Source organism: Gavialis gangeticus, unplaced genomic scaffold (assembly GCF_001723915.1).
Source record: "Gavialis gangeticus isolate Ggan-Ray unplaced genomic scaffold, GavGan_comp1, whole genome shotgun sequence".
In the NCBI taxonomy this organism is placed as follows: Eukaryota; Metazoa; Chordata; order Crocodylia; family Gavialidae; genus Gavialis; species Gavialis gangeticus.
Window position 1 is genome coordinate 35,324,203 of NW_017728994.1, and position 10,007 is coordinate 35,334,209.

Consider the following 10,007-nt stretch of genomic DNA (forward strand, 5'->3'; position numbering starts at 1 on the left):
CCCCGCACCCCCACTGCCCTATGCTGCATAGGGGGGCTCTTCCACAAGCTGCCTGAAGCTGTGAGGCTGCTGTAGGAGCTGGTGAGTCTGAGCTTTTGTTTTCCTTTTTTTTAAGGGCCGGGAGCTGGGGCAAGCTGGGCAGCCATGGGGGAGGGCACTAGGAGAGTGGGCAGGGGTTGGGAGGCTCATGGCAGAGCTTCCCACACACCATGGGGCAGCAGGGGGCAGTGAGGTTCCCCCCCACGCTTGGCAGCAGGTGGTGAGTAGGGGCTTTTTTTTAAAGAGCTGGAAGCGGGGACCGGGCGGAGCAGCCATGGGGTGGGGGGTTGGGACAGTGGGCAGGGGTTGGGGGTGACCAGGGGGGCGGGGGGGAGCAGGCAGGGGATGGGGCCTGGCCAGGGCTCCCCTATGGTCCCCTCCTCCCTCCTCCGCCCCCTACTTACCAGCTAGGAGTCTGAGTTTACCTCCCTGCTGCAGCGAGCAGGGACTGCCTGAATCACCAAAGCTTTCCAAATCTTTCCGAATCACTTCAGAGAGCTTCAAATCAATTCAGACCTTGTAATTGATCCCCTGATTAGATTTGGATTCAGAGATTCGGCCACCAAATCTGGCTGTATCTCCTCCTAATCGAATCAGCACCGGAAGCTTCGCACAGCCCTATTGCTTAGATTTTAGTGACCAAACAAAAATGATTTTGACCATCACAACAGACATCCATTTGACTGTGGTCATCTGTACCTAAATCCTGGGTATAACAAATCTCATACCCAGATACCAGTCACATTTTCTGCTGACTGTGATTGATCTTTTACATTAGCAGCTTTAGACAGATACAGGAAATCCAAACTTCTTTATTGTTCCTAAAGTGTGTGGCGAGTCAAACTGTCAAGCTGAAGGTCACCACAGCAGGAAGACAGTGCCTTGGACTGGCATTTCTGCCATGGTAAATAGTCATTTTTGTTCAAATATTAGCTAACGAATCTTGTATTAATTAAAAGAACTTTAATTTTCTTTACTGTGTGTGGTAGTGTATTTTGAAAACCATACTTTAAAAAGGGGATTAAGTTTTTATAAAACAAAGCCAAAATCTGAATTTTTAACCAATAATTTGTTCAGAAAGGAAAGGCTGACTCTTTAAATAAAACAGAAAAAATGAAAGAAATTAAAACTATCTTTGAAAATTATGGTACTTAGAGGAAAACAATTACATTTTCTGACCAGCACCTAGATTTATGCCAGTACCCAGAGGGAGCACTGAGAACTCCATTAAAATATTAGCTATCGAAGGAGCACCGTTTTATCTGTGTTCTAAACTATCCAATACGCTGGAGCAATAGTGCCCAGGTCCACAATGAGGGCTTCTGAGGCACTTCAATAACCAGAACGATTTGTAGTAGCCATGTCCTTTTGTGTGAACTTTTCATAGGCATTTGCTAGGTTCAGTTCTACTGGTAAGAATTGTTGCAAAGACCTGTAAACATGGAACTACAGTCAATAATCCCAGGTGTGACTATTCACATATAAAACAGTTGTGTGCTTAGTGATGGAACATAAAACAATCCCATGTGATTTTTCTGACCAGTCAAAACAAACACTCTGTGACTGCAGCCCAGTCACAACTAATCAACCTAGCTTCTCTACCCAGCAAATGCTAAACAGATAAAAGAAATGTTTATGTAATAAATTCGAGGAATGCTGTGAGTTGCTTGCTGACAGTCTTATAACCAGTTGTTTATTTTTCTGATCACAATGATTTGCTCAGGGTCAGTGAGGAAGCACTCAGGTGAGCAAGATGTGAAAGGGGTAAATCCTGCTCACCCACTTCTTTTGTTGAATCTGCAGCAAAGCCAGAGAGTGTGCCGCTAACTGCAAGCAAAACACATGCAGAAGCAGGATCTTGCACTGTGCTAATCTTTAGGGAACAGTAACATTAATTAGAAAGAACATTATTGTGGCATAGGCAGGGATTTTTCTAAACAAATTCTTTCAGAGGGTAAATCATGGAGAAGAAATAAAAAGGCATTCAAGTTAAATGGGAATTTGTGAGGGAAAGGGAGCCTTGAATGCATGCACAAAGCAGCCTGTTCTTCCTGCCAGCAGATGGATATGGGAGAAGAGCCCTCTAGAGGGTCACTGTACCAGATAAAGCTGGAAAATGCGTTTTGGAGGCTCCCTTGTACCTACAACAAGCTATGGGAGTCCCCTGAAGGCTCTCTCTCCCTTCTGAAAGTCCATCTTTGTGCAAATAGAAATATAGAAAGCTTTAGTGGGAGTATCTACATGAGACTTTACTGTGGAGCTGTAGCTCCCCAGTAAAGTCTCAGCATCCACATGTGTGGCCCTATTAGGTCACAGGAAACTAATTAACTCTGCCATAGGTTAGTACTTGTCAACACAAGTACTATCCTACAGTGGCTTTCTTTTGTGCTGAGCAACACATCTCTCGACCAAGGCTGATAAAGACATGGGAAAACAACTTGTCCTCTCTCCTGGAATTTTAAAATAAATATCCTCTTTATTGGTTGCAGGCACCCAAAACAGCTCTTCATTTAAGCTGCCAGAACCCTGAGGGGAATCTACTGTAGTTATATGGCTGTGCTGGCTCTTTTAGTCACCTAAGGATTTTTCTGTTGGGTCAGAGTCTTAGCTGGAGTTGGAGTCCTCTTTGGGAGTTCCACCTCTTGGCTGGAGATTGCAGTCTCAAAGGGTGCGCAGGAGGAAAGAAAGCAGCAGTGGTATAGATATGTAATAATATAATAACTGATCCTCAATCTACCTCATGCATCAGAGACTGCATCTCTCCAGAGCTCAACAGCTTCTAGGGAGAAACAATAATGGATATTACCTAGAGAAGGCAAGGAAAGCACCCCACAGCATCCAGGATCATGGCCATGAATTCTAGTTTTTGTTCTGAACAATAAGAGGCCTCTGTAGCAGTGAAAGAGAGAGACCTAGGTAAACAGTATCTGGTTAGTATATGTGTCCCTGGACACTCCAGTATATTTGTCAATGTAGTTGCTTTGCTATTTTAAATCCTGATTGAAATGTGGTCACTATAAACTTGCATAGTCATTGAATTTCTAGCATATGTAGGTGTCTTAATTAATTAGGAGCAAAGAGAAGTAAAATACACAGCACCAAAAAAAAAAAAATCATCCAAACTCATGGCAAAGAAACTCTCTTACAGTTCTGCCGTTTCCTTTGCAGTGACAGGCTCAAGGACTGTAATTAATCATTCTGTTTTCTAGAGACTTATTCTTCTAATGCATGTATAATTTAAAAAGTAAGAAGGAGGGAAAGAGAGAGAGTCAGAGAGAGAGACAGAGAAAGAAAGAAAGAAACTTTTTTTGGTTTTGTTTTTTAACTTTTATGAAACATTTATTCTGGGGAGGGTGACAAGTGGGGGGCAGCAAAGACCCAACAGGTTGACTGAAAGGTCTGGGCCTCAGGTACAAGGCCTGGGCTCGTGGTCTGCAAGGCCTGCCCGCACACTGTAGACAAAACAAAACAAAACACAAGGGACAAAAGAAGTATATACATATATACAGTTCTACAGCGGAGATGCCCGGGGGGCCTCAGGACATCAGGGGTCAGCCAGCATGGACAAAGCCCGAGGTCTTGGTTTGCAGGAACTGCCCCTGCACCCTGAGCAGGTGCTGCCATCATAGTGCAAGGAGCAGGCATACCCCTTGATTTGGCACAGTGCCTCCTCGATGGCCCAGCATTCCTCAAAGGTGGGCACTGTCCACCAGAGGACCACATGCTTGAGCTCAAGTGAGAGGTGGGCCCACACCAGCAGGCAGACTGTCCATCCCAGTCCTGGTGAGCTAGTTTTGCTGGCTCTTCAGGGTGGCCATCCTGGCCTGGCCCACCCAAAGGTGCCAGTGGCCAGGATGCCATGCATCAATCTCCACTGGAGGTCATCGGTCTTCTTTGTGGTGGGCGCCTTGGACACTGTGCGCCATGCTGGGGTCCCAGGCAACGCCAGGCATTGCTGCCACATGGTGTCGGGGTGGCCGGCCAGCACCTGGCCAAGCTGGGTGTGCACCACCCATGCACAGAGTCCCCTCCAGGGCAGTGTGCTGAAGGGGCAGCCCTTGTTGCTTCTGGGGGGCATGGAGAGCCTCAGCAGTGTGTTTGGCCAGTCAGCCAGCTCAGTGCTGGTCATTCTAGTGGTGGCCAGTGAGCTGGTGTGCACCTTGATGTGGGCGGCCACGATGCTGGTGGAGGGAAAACTTGGCATGACATGCTGCAGGGCGAGGTTGTAGACCAGGGGCTCATGTAGTAGCTGCAGGAACCACAGGCGCCTGGCCTGGGGACAAATGTGGAAGGCAGCCCACCAGGCCCACACCATGCTGTGGTAAAATGGGGGAAGAACCGCCCCATTCAGGAAGGTGAGGTCCAGCAAAAACAGCTCCCGGTCAAAGTCAAGGCCCCCCACCTAGTGCAGGAGCCGGCACACCAGCTGCCACCACAGGAGGTGGCCCTCAGCATACAGGAGCCACTGAAGGGCTTACAGGTGGTAGGTGACCACCCTGATGACCAGGTCAATCAGGTCTTAGCCCCCCTCAGTGGTAGGCAGGTAAAGGGCAGCCCACAGGAGCCAGTGGCATCCATTGTAAAAAAGTCCACTAGGCATCACTGCAGCCTCTCGAGCAGCTCTGGTGGGGGGTCCAGCACAGCACAGCAGTGCCACAGGGTCACCACCACCAGGTTGTTGATGATGAGGACCTGGCTGTGGTAGGAAAGGGCAGGCAAGCACCAGCGTCAGCACTGCAGGCAGGCCTCCACTCCCTCCACCAGGTCCTCTCAGTTGTGGGCTGCAAAGGCCAGCGGCCTCAGGAACACTCCTAGGGCTTTGAGGCCTTTCTGGTGCCAGGCAAGGCACTCTGGCAGGTCCGGGGGGCATGTGCCAGCCCGCGTTCCAAGCAGGAGGGTGTCCCTCTTGCTCCAGTTGATGTGGGCTGACAAGGCGAGCTCGTAGGTGGGCTGGCAGTCCACCAGGGCCCGCACATCCTCCTGGCTGCCCAGGAAGACTCTCACATTGTCCACATATGCTGTCAGCCAGATCAGGGGGCCGGTGGTTGGGTCTGGTGCCAGTGGCAAGGCTAAGCCAGTCAGGCGATGTTGCAGAATGTACAGCAGCAGTTCGATGGCCAGGGCATACAGCATGCCCAACAGGGGGTAGCCCTGGTGGATGCCCCAATGTACTGGGAACAGGGCACACAGCACACCGTTCACCTTCAGCAGGCTGGAGGCGTTGTGATGCAGGACCCGGAGTGCTGCAATGGAAAGGGGCCCAAAGCCAAAAGCCTTGAGGGTGCTGAACAGGTACCGATGGTTGACATGACTGAAGGCCTTCTCCTGGTCTAGAGAGACTAGGCTGACATCCAAGCCAAAGAGCTCTGCAGCCATGAGCAGGTCTCACAGCAGAAATAGGTTGTCCTGGATGGTCCTGCCTTGCACACAGTAGCTCTGCTCAGCTCTGATGACAGAGGCCATGATGATGCGGAGCTGGTTCACCAGTGCCTTTGCCAAGATATTATAGTCAGCGCACAGAAGGGAGATGGGCCACCAGTTCTTAAGGCAGCTGAGGTTCCTCTTCTTGGACAGCAAGGTAACCACCGCCCGGTGGCAGCTGGTTGGCAGGGTCCCATCGGTGAGGCTCTCATGGAAGCCATGGAGGAGGCTGGGCCCAAGGAGGGGCCAGAAGGCTTTGTAAAATTCCATGGGCAGCCTTTCAAAGCCCGGGACCCTGCCTGAGATAAGCCCCCCCCACAGCAGCCTCTAGCTGTGCCAGAGAGAGTTCATGGTCCAGAGCCTTGGCTTGTGAAGCGCGGAGGTGCGGCAGGTCCTTATGCAGCTGTTGGGCAGCCTCCGGGCAGGTGGGGTCAGCTGCAAACAAGTCCCAGTAGAAAGCGACAGCATGCTTCTGCACTTGGCCTGGGTAGGTGAGCAGCCATCCCTCCGGGGTCTTGAGATGGCCCACTGCCTCTCCAGGCCAAAGAAAAAGCCAGTCGGGGCATCAGCCTCCGCCAGCTCCTGGCAGTGGGCATGCACCCTTGCACCATGGGCCGCACCCTCTGTCAGCTCCCACAGGCATTTCTTGCGGGATCGGAGGGTCTCAAAGAGTGCCCTGTCATTCCCGGCATGGACCAGGGCCACGTTGAGCTCCACCATGTCCTCCTCCAGCTCCTGGGTGCAGCGGCAGATCTCGTTTGTCACCAGCTGGGAATACTGATGGCAGAATGCCCAAACCTGGATCTTCCCCATGTCCCACCACAGCCACCAGGAGGAGTAGTTTGCTTGCACAGCCTTCTAGCTCTTCCAGAGGTGGGCGAAGCAGTCCCAGAAGTGGGCGTCCTGTAGCAGGCTGATGTTGAGGCACTAGTAAGGGGCCCACATGTATGTCCTGCCAGGCAGGCTCAGTTCACAACAGACCAGGGTGTGGTCCGAGGGGCCTGATGGTATGACATGGCTGCTGCACAGTAATGGCAGATGGTGCTGGGCAATGTAGAGGTGGTTGAGGAGGGCCATGGTGATCCCACTGGTGCTCATCTTTGCCCAGGTGTATTGGCATGCGTCAGCAGAGAGGACCCACCAGGTGTTGAATTGGTCCACCACCTTCAGCACAGCCTGCAGCTTGCAAGCCAAAGGCAGGTGCAGCTCTGGCCCCATCCGATCTTGCAGTGCATCGACAGTGCAGTTGAAATCCCCGCCCATGAGGAGCAGCTCATCGCTCTCGCTGGCATCACGCAGGAGGTCACCCAGGGTCTCTAAGAAGGCTACCCTCTCCCTCCCTTAGGTGGGCATGTAGATGTTTACAAGGAGCAGGCTCTGGTGTGCCAGGGTGATGTAGACGGTCAGCAGCTGGATGGAGACAACCTCTCATGCCACCACCGAGTTGTATTGCAGCTGCAGTGAGAGGAGGGTGGTCACCCTTGCACTGAGGTTGGTACTGTGGCTTAGAAAAAAGCAGCCTCTCCAGGCAGCGTGCCAGTTGGCTTGGTTGTACACATTGCTGTGCATCTCCTGGAGGAAGGCGACTGCCAGCTGCTTCTGCCACAAACCCTCCAGGATGGCCTTCCACTTCACCGGGCCCCTGCAGTCATTGGTGTTCAGTGAGGCAATTGTGGTAGCAGCCATGAGCAGGAGAATAAAGAGGAAGGATAGGTAGGGTATAGGTGGGAGAGCAGGCAATAGAGTAGGGCAAAACCACAGAAAACAGGGAAAGGCCTATCCTTGCCCTATTATATTCTGTGGACCTGCCCTGGCCCCACACCTCCCTCACCCGGGTCACCAGCTTGTCAAGCCAGAAGGCATGTTGACACATGCCCGGGTCCCAGTCCATGACACTTGCTGCATCACTGGTGGTGAGGGCAAATTGGGCAGGGTCTAGGTGCCACTGCTGGATACTCTCTGCCACATTCCTCTGGCCCTTGGTCTGCTTTAAGAGGTTGAGGAGGTCTGCATAGCTGGGGGCCACCAAGGGGGGATTTTCCTGCAGGAGCTTGATGTTCCCAACCGAGAACCATTGGGACCTCACCTAGGGAAGGGATTTACCAGTGAGGCCGGTGAAATGCCCTCGATGGACAGGCTCCCTAGCAGACTCCGCTCAGCATCTGGGTTGAGGACCATCTCCAGGATTTCGATCCCCATCTGCTTCAGAGGGCAAATGTCATCCCACTCCTGGGGCCACTTGCGGTGCTTGGAGAGTAGGCACTCCACCCCCTCATCATTGGCCTTGATAGGCAGGAGAGTGAGTGAGGGAGTGGCGGGCCCCTCTGCTGTCTCCTGCATCTGACACCGGAGAGGCAAGCACTCTATATCTGCCCTGCCACTCATGAGCCCCACAGGTTGGGATGGGGGTGAGGGGCTGCCAGACTCCTCCAGTATGGCCCACTCTTTTGGGACATAGTCATGGCCTGAGGCAGCAGGGTCGCCGGGGGGTCAGGCTCCCTGGCTGCATTCTCCCTGGCACTGGCAGAGGTGGGCCCTAAAGGGCCTGGGGCTCCTTTGGAAGCTCCCATCTGCCTCTTGTTCTTAGCTTTCTTAGGAGTAGGGGTAGGTGGCACCTCCCCCATGGGGGGCAGGCTGCTTGGGGCTCTCCACCTCTGGGCCCACCACATCAACTGAGGCAGGGGTGGAGGGAGGTGGAGAGGGAGTCTTGGTTATTCCACCCAATGGGGCCCCAGCGCCCAAATTGCTAGCTGCCCTGGGTGGAACTGGGACAGGCAGGGACTGGAAGGACATTCCAGCTGCTCCACCAAATGAAGCCCCTGCACTGGGGAAGGGCGGCCCTATCAGGTGGGTGGAGGGTGGAGGGAGGCTGAGAGAAGGACACAGTTGCTGCACCCAGTGGGGCGTCAGTGCCCGAGGCACCAGCTGCCCCAGAGGAGGGGGCAGGAGTGGACTGGGAGGAGCCCCCAGCCCCTCCACTGGGTGGGGCGTCAGCCCCAACAGGGGCAGGAAGAGACTGGGAGGAGGTCCCAGGCCGCCCTCCCTCAGTGGCACGCTCATGCCAGAGGCGTTGATCCCCCCCAGATGGAGCAGGGATGGAGGGGGGCTGGGAGAATCCCCCAGACCCATCTTTTGATGAGGTTCCCACACCATCTCCCTGTGTGGATGCAACAGCCAGTGTCCCAGCTGACTCCCCCAGTGGGCACTGGGCAGCAAGGTGGGAGCTGCTGCCTCAGCGGCGGCATGCAGTCCCACCCTGGGAGAAGTAGACCACATATGACCTCCCATCCACAACACAAGTCACGGAGAGAGGCAGGGTCTGGGGACCCCCTCTGAGAAGCATGGTGATGGCCCCTCCCTTCCATTGGGTGTGCACCTCCCTTTTAGCTAGGAGATGTTCCAGGATGCTTTTGGTGATCCATGGGGGCTTTTGCGCCCTCCTGCCCCCTTTGATCTGTGTTGGGATTACCTCCTTTTGGGCTTGGAGGATCGTCTCCTTAAGGAGCAACCACTCTTCTTGGACACCTGGCTCCCCTCCCCTCTGGGACCTCAGTGCTTCCCCGACTATTCTCCTTAGCTCATTGAAGTCCGCCCTCCTGAAATTTAGGGCTGCTGCCTTGCTGTAGGCCTTTGCCACCTTGCACTGGATGGTGAATTCCAGCAGGCGATGATCACTGTCGCCCAGGTGGTTGAGCACCCTCAGCCCCCTCACCAGGTCGTCACCTGTGGCCAGCACCAGGTCCAACAAGATATCTCCCCTGGTGGGTCTGTGGACCTCCTGGGTTAGATGGAGGTCCTTCACTTGGGCTAGGAACCTACGTGAGCGGTCAGACCTGGCTGACTGCTCTTCCCAGCAGATGTCTGGAAAGTTCAGGTCACCCATGATGACCACGTCCTTTAACCTAACTACCACCATGAGCTGACTTAAGAATTCCTGGTCTAGCTTTTCCCCTTGGTTGGGTGGTCTGTAGTAGACCCCCACTGTTAAGCCTCTTTCCCCTCAACTGCCTTGTATTCTAACCCAGAGCACTTCAGAGTGTCCCTTCTCTGGCTCTGTGCTACCTGGTGACGATGTGTATTCCTCCTTAATGTAGAGAGCCACACCCCCACCTTTCCTCCCTGTCCTGTCCCTCCTGTACAGCCTATAGCCCTTGATATTCACCGCCCAGTCATGAATTGGGTCCCACCATGTTTCAGTGAGCCCCACTATGTCTGGGTTGGTGTCAGCTAGCAGGAGGGTAAGTTCCTCTTGCTTGTTTTCCATACTACAAGCGTTTGTGTAGAGGCATTTGAGGCCTCCTGAGGATGTGTGCACTGGCCCCCTACTCTCAGCATTTCCCTGGCCTCTGTTGCTTACCTGGGTATATGTTCCCCTCGTCAGTCTAGGCTGGGCTGTACTTGTGGGTGTTGCTTGGTTTGGCAGTTCAAAGCTTTCTCTGCCCTCGTCTTCCCCTTCCTCCAATGAGCCTAATTTAAAGCCTGCCAAAGGAGATCTGCCAACCTAGAAGAAAACACATGCTTACCTTTAGGGGAAAGGTGGAGCCCAT

The 10,007-nt window shown here is 53.4% G+C and overlaps 1 long non-coding RNA gene across 1 annotated transcript in view; it reads left to right on the forward strand.

Annotated features, from left to right (window-relative positions):
- LOC109287463 overlaps nucleotides 1–10,007 on the forward strand; it is a 47,858-nt gene that overhangs the window by 17,436 nt on the left and 20,415 nt on the right. Inside the window, exon 3 of the long non-coding RNA XR_002094872.1 lies at nucleotides 867–943. This is a non-coding gene — a long non-coding RNA (uncharacterized LOC109287463). The remainder of the gene's footprint in view (nucleotides 1–866; nucleotides 944–10,007) is intronic.